The following is a 7,272-nucleotide window of genomic DNA, read 5'->3' on the forward strand; positions in this document are numbered from 1 at the left end:
GGATGCGATCGAAAAAGGTAGGACCTATGCTCGGGATGGGAAATATGGGAAAAGAGTGCTCCGGTGGCGGAAATTTTGAGATGAAAAGGGGGGTCATAACCGCGGCGCATACCTACCATACAATATATAGGGAGTGCCCCCCCCCCGGGTTCATGACCCTATGGGGACCTGCATCAATGTGTGTGTGAGTTCATGTGCTATAATTGTCATATAAATTTGTAGTGTCAAAACACTCGTTCATAATCAGCTGTCTTGGCTGTTCTGAATGACAGATTGCGCAGAATAATGATGAATTTACCGTTTTTTTCTACGATGTGAGTAACTGCATGATTCTCGGCCAAGAATATCCACCTGAAACCAGGTGCATGTTTATCGGTCCAAAATCTCGGCAGCGGTCTTTACATTCCTGCATTGATCCGCGTGTGCACGAATTTGACCCACCATCCCGACTGTTGTGGTTAGCTAGTGTTACAGTAAATCTGGGAGCTTTTGCGGGTAAACAACTGTTATCACGGCCGCAGCTGTGTAATAACAAACTACTGCAAGGCTACTTCTCCAGAAAGTTTCCACTCCAGTCCCGACAGTCTGAGGAGCGGTGCCAGCGCCTTGCAGCCCGTTCTATCTCGCTCTCTTTCGCCAGCTACCTCTTCCTCCCACCTCCTTCCTCCTATATACGGACCTCTGCACGCCCCGTCTGCCGCTTCCCCTGCCGACAATGGAACTGTGGGGGTTGTGTTGCCCGAGGCGTATTCTCCTGTGTAGACGTGGCGTGACCAACGGCGTCCTGGCAGAGTGCTTGCATGTATTTGCCACGCGCTGCGGAGTGTTCGTCAGAGGTACGTATATATCATATGTACTTTCTATCTGCCGACTGGATGGCAAAAGCAATAATAATAATGTGTAGTTGTTTGGTTGATGATGCGCTGCAATCTATATACTGTAACTTGTTCAAAAACAAAGCTGGAATATATATTACACGTACAGTCCATAAGCAATTATATGGGAGTGGTGCAACAATACCTCATTAGACTATATTAATCTAATGAGATGTTGGTAGGTATTAGGTTTATTTAGGTAGGCCAAAAACGTATTCGTTTTTTCTGTAATTATGGTTAGACCGTAATTAAAATTTAACTGTTATCATGACGTTTGAATAATTTTGATACATTGACAGGTCAGAATTAGGGCAGCAAGTTTAGATGTTTCTAAGCAGTCTTTCAATAAATTTCAATTAATTATGTCTTCCTACAGTAATATTTATTAGCTCAGCTGACGAAGTCAGATGCAGCTTGTAGAATCGCATGAATGTCCGTCCGTACAGTTACGGCACAAATCTTAACCGCTCGACGTACGGTCTTGATATTCGTGACGTCGGGGGGGGGATCGCGAAAAGGACTCGGGATGTCGAATTTGGGGGTCAAAGTTCAATATATATTTATATATATTTCCTCCTTAACTTAAGGTATATAGGAGGAAATACGGAATTGCAGCACAAATCTCAACGGCTCGACCTACGCTCGTAATATTCGATGTATAGTGTGATGAGGAGGAAACCGATCACCAGTGTGAAAATGGAGGTCACAGGTCAAAGGGCAGTGGGGAAGGTCAGATATCAGACATTTTCTGACGGACATGGTCTATACGGACGAGTGCAAAACTTTTTTGTTTCAGTGCTGACCTACCATTTTTATCACTTTATTGAAAGGACCATGAAATGTACTTTTCGCTGATGTGCGAAGAGTAAGTGTCTGATAACTTTTTGACCCTCAAGAGGAGGGTTAAACATGGATTTGTTGACTGTTAGCAAAGGACTGAACTGCTTTTGCTATTATAGAGCCCCCTCTTTTTAGCTCATTCTGACATAGTCAGATGCCAGACTTGTAGAATACGGCATGATCGTCCGTAACCGTGCGTCCGTCCACGGTCCGTTGGTGCCGCCGTGCAGTCTGTCAACCAGCTTCGGGCACCAATCTAACCGCTCGACGTACGGTCAGATATTCGGGCGTGGGGGGGGTAATCGCGAAAACCGAGTTGGATGTCGAAGCCTGGGGGTCAAAGCCGTCAAAAGTAAGAGGTGTAAAACATAAGTCGGGGAACATTCACACTTCCTTTAAACTTAAGCGTTATAGGGCCGAAGAAATGCAGAATTGCAGGCACAAATCTTAAACGGCTCGACCTAGCGTCCGTGATAGGTCGGTTAGTATAGATTCATGGTAGGAAAAGCCATCACTGTGCGAAATTGAGAGGTCATAAGGTCAATGCGGCCACAGGGAAGTTTTAGACATTTTCTGCGAGGACAAATGGTCTACGCGAGCATTGAAAAACTTTTTTGTGTTCGAAGGGGACGTACCATTCTTCATGGCTTTATATGAAGTCCATGAAATGTGCTTTCACGGACGGTGCGAAGATAAGCTGTCTGATAACCTTTTGACTCTCAACGAGGGAGGATTTAAACATGGATTTGTTGACTCGTTAACAAAGCGAGTGAAACTGCTTTGCATATTAGACGCCCACCCCCACGCCTCCCCTCCCCCTATTCCTAGGTTCCCAAGATGTGGTACTATAGCGCACGACTGAAATTTTACGTTTATATAATCGTGCAACAGACTCGATGAGCCCAGACGCTTGGAAGGCTCTTGTTAGATAGTGTTATTTAATATTATAATAGGTTGTTTTAATAAAGTGACAAGAGCTGGGCTAGCAATCAAATCCGCATATGATTACACTAATATTGTGGATATTTGACAAGCAAGTCATATCTGCATCATAATAGGACGATGGAATAATTCAATTAGCAGGAATAAGCATGTGAACTTGGAGTATGAAAAGTTAGCAGCATGACATTTCTGGTTCAGGTATAATTACAGTACTTAGCAATGATTATGATACGCGTATATATGGCGTATGATGTGCGGCTGTTACCTAAATTTCGCAGCTGAAATTTTGCAATGAAGGTTTGGAAACGCGACGAAAATCGAATCTCTAAGCCACTGATGAGCTAATTATAGGAACACTCGATGGCAACTCGCCTAGGTTCTGCTACCCTGCTGTGATGTTCTTTCGGCATAGCCCTTGCGTGAAAACGCGGTATGCATGTCAGAACAGCTGTACTGCCTGTTCGGATTTCTTTCCGGATTGGTTTGCAACACGGAGCAGCAGCTCGGCGGTGTCTTATCCCACACGCGTTGCATCTCACTTCGCAGCAGAGGCATGGTTGGGGTGAAATATTGGGTAGTAGGGGAATGGAGGGGTGGCTCTCTGATCACGAATCAGTAACAATGGATAGTGACATCATAGTGTCATACCTCGTTTAATAAGAAATATATGTTTTCCGAAACGAGGTAAAATAGCATCATTTTGCACAAGAGTGACACACTTGTATGACTTGGTAAGATAGCACAAACTTGACTTGAACTACTGGCTGCACAACTTGCTTTATAACACCGCGAGGCAACACAAACATAATGGTTTATAGTTGTGTCTCATTTATACAGAAAAAATCTTATTTACAGCGTATAATAATAAATATAAGTAATGTTCAGCTCAATGACTGACTCACTGACAATTATGTCCCTGTTTAGAGTAAAAATTATCACGTTTATTTGAGAATTAAGTGATGGAAAATATGTCTCGCGAAATATATATACTGAAAATATGTCTCGCGAAATATGTATACTGACCGGAATTTGAGTATTGGTTACCATATGAAAACGATAAGTATGGCCAGCGTACGGTAACAAACAAATAGCAATTATAAACACCCATGCAGGCAGTCGTACAGTCGTGCCGAATGTTGAAAAACGCAAATAACTTCTGTGATTAACAAAACAAGTGAGTGAAGAAGCGAGGTATTTGTGGTCGCGGACGGAGCTTATATTCACTGCTTGTGGATAGTTGAGTGATAATAATGTTGAAATCTGGAGACGTGTTAAATATAGTGATGCATGCCATGTATGCATGTAACCCGCCAACCAATAAATGAAAGGAACCCGCACAAGAGCGATCATTGTTGGTATCTAATTAATCTGTAATAGCGAGCCAGGGCCATTTCTTCAACCCAGATACGTGTCGGGGAAGGTGTGGTGCTATTACACTCATAACAATTGCCTTGTAGAGCCCACCAAATTCAACGCATTCAACGTGGTGTAGCCAGAAGAGCTGGTCGCGTCAGACGTTCGAGTCCAATTCCGTCTAGTGTGAATGGAAAATGGCACCAAGGGAAACCTGATAGTATACAAAACATACAAAAGTGTAGTCGCGTGGGATTCGTGCAGTATACGTGCTGCAAATCACGGCCGACTTGTATTTTACTGCACAGTCGTCTACAGTTTTCCGTATTGGGTAGTGAAAGGCGGCTCGATGCACAGCAAGTAAAGTATAGTGACAGAAAGTGATATCAAACTGATCGTCTAAACTAGGTATACGTTCTGCTGAATATGCCGATTTATACATTGGGAAGCATCGGCAGTGCGTCGGGCTTTTGATGTTCAACGAAAGATGTAATGAGAAGATGTAATTAACGTGTGAAATCATCTTGGCGGAAGCCGTGAGCGAGTACTGGCTCTATAGTCCGTTTGAGGTTGGGCCCACCGACTTGACGATGCATCTGAACTGACTCTATGGATCTGTGGATGTGCGAGGCGTTTCTGTGGGAGAAAACCACGTCCTCTCACTGTTACCTGCTTGCTGGTATTACTCTCACATTTCATGTGTGGCGGCGGGTGGTGGCACTGCATGGCAGTGCATGGTGAGGCATTTGCAGGGCGTTAGTTAACTACGTTTGTCACGTAGCTACATAACTACGTACAAATGTGGCTTATGTTTGTTAGTTTATAGCATTTCACGCGCAAACGCGTGTTTGCATACACGTGCACTCCCTATACCCATACGCATGCCCCCACCACCACACACGCGCATGCATGCACAGTGACGCATACACAGACGGTAACATCCCAGTTGGCCTATACTCTCATTTCGCCTACACCCATTTCGCCGCCGCCATTTCGTCTACTCTCAGAATCGGCAATATTCCCATTTCGCCTACTCCCATTTCGTCTACTCTCAGAATAAGTAATAGTGTCTTTAAGTGTGTTCTCATTAGTTGTACCTATGTTTTCTTCTGGTTCCTGTAGTCTATCATATGTATGCCAATCAAAACCATATTTTATTATTTATAAATGATTATTTAGTGAACACACCGATCGTAGACGAAATGGGAATGGGGTAGATTTTGAGCGTATAGACGAATTGGGAGTATAGGCCGGCCAACTGGGAATTTTGCTGGGAGTAGGCCAAACGGGAATAAACCGTGCACAGACATATATTATACACTTTTTTATTTTATTTTATGTTTCATTTTAACCAGAATCAGCAATTAATTTATTTATCATGGAATAATATTATTGGATATCTTAGTTTAGTTTCATGATATGTTCTCCTCATGTCTATCTTCATAATCACAGGCTGCCTAAAAGGAAAGTTGTTCTGACATTTGCTTGAGATTGCCACCAAATGATAGTAAGCGTCAATATTTGTAAATCAGCCTACGCCGTCACTATAATGTCAAAAAGAAACTCATGATAAATGTGATAACGTCTGTAAGAGACATCACTTAATCAAAGTGGAGTAGGTTATCATCCCTTACGCAAAGACTGAAGGATTCTGCTGAATGCTCTATTCTTACGACGTTCCGACTACACACGATGTATTTCCTACTACACTAAAAAACGTTCCCAACGATGAAAATAGACAGAGGTAACTGCCTACCAGACTGGGTATACAACACCCACAGGGCGAACACATCCAACATCTGACTGATCAATGTCCTCTCTGGTGGCAATCTCAAGTGATTGTCAAAACAGCTTGAAACCTGCATCGGGCCGATTATCAAAGCTGCCGCACAAGGTTAGGTTAGTATAAAGATTTTGAGCAAACTTCGAAACGAAAGAATCGGTTGGTGTGAAACGGGGCACCATCTTGTGGCCTACAGACTCGGTCATAATATGTGCGTGTGTGCGTGATTGTGCGTGCGTGAAAGTGCGGACGTGCGCGTACGTGTTTGTATGAGCATGCGTGCGCGTACGTAGCTGTGCATGTGTGCGTTTTTAGAGAAGGACGATTGCACTTTGTCTGCATCTTTTTCTGCTATCTCATGTCTGAGTGCGTGTGTGCGTAGACACGATGTTATAAGTTTATAACTACTGTGTGTAAAATATCAGATGAACTTGGTGATGACTATAATGAGTATAGCAGAGCTCGCAGGCTGTACAATCGATGGCGTCTTGCTGTCATTTTCTATTGACAAACTTAATCTTCTGGGTCAATGTCATTTTCTGGCATAGATTAGACAAGTGTGTATGCGTACAACTAAAATTATAACGCATAAAGATATGGAGAGGAGGAGGGAAATGAGGGGGATGGCGGGAGGAAGAGAGGGCGAGAACGAGAAAGCGAGAGAGATTGGAGGTAGGAGAGAAAAGTGCAATGCAAGATATCTCAATGAATAATACATGTAAAACATGCATACATGTACATTGCAAGACACAATTTATGCACCGCCAGACAATGCGGAAAATGTGAGAATACCCTTTTAGTGTGTTACGTGCAACCGTAAGATAAAGATATTCTGCATAAGGGCCGGACACACCAGGCGATTTTCACGGCGATGCCATCGGCCGATGCCATCGCCCGATGCAATCGCCTGGTGTGTCCGGCCCTTTAAGATTGATGAGAATCAGATTAAATAATATATAACATGTAAAGATATAATTAAATTTAAAACATACATGTACGTTGCATGAGACAATAGAACTGCCAGACAATGTGTCGAGCGAGCGAGCGGACGCTCGGACACTGTACGTTGAGTAATAACATTTCCAATGTCGTTCGAGTGCATGCACTTGCCCTCCAATAATTAAACCAATAATAATCATCAGGAGCGTATAATGACAAATACGTTGTCATTATACGTTGTCATATTTGTCATTATACGCTCCTGTAATCATATATCAACCTTTCTAATCGTTACCAACTGTTACGTCTAATCGTTACCAACCGATTACGTCCAGGAAAAATGTGGTTGAGGTGCATTGGCATTTTGTGTATCAGGTGATTTTTCACATTAAATTTCTATGAGATTAGTAGTCTTCTTCTTCTCGGGTCACTACACTACACTCGGCCCAGCCACTGCAGCACACAGAACTTGGCACGGTGGTTGAAAGCCTCAAGGTCTCCAGGGCTACAGGGCTCTGCTAATAGGGCTCATAGGGTCTA

The sequence above is a fragment of the Priapulus caudatus genome, unplaced genomic scaffold, assembly GCF_000485595.1.
Source record: "Priapulus caudatus unplaced genomic scaffold, Priapulus_caudatus-5.0.1 Scaffold573, whole genome shotgun sequence".
Lineage (NCBI taxonomy): Eukaryota > Metazoa > Priapulida > Priapulimorpha > Priapulimorphida > Priapulidae > Priapulus > Priapulus caudatus.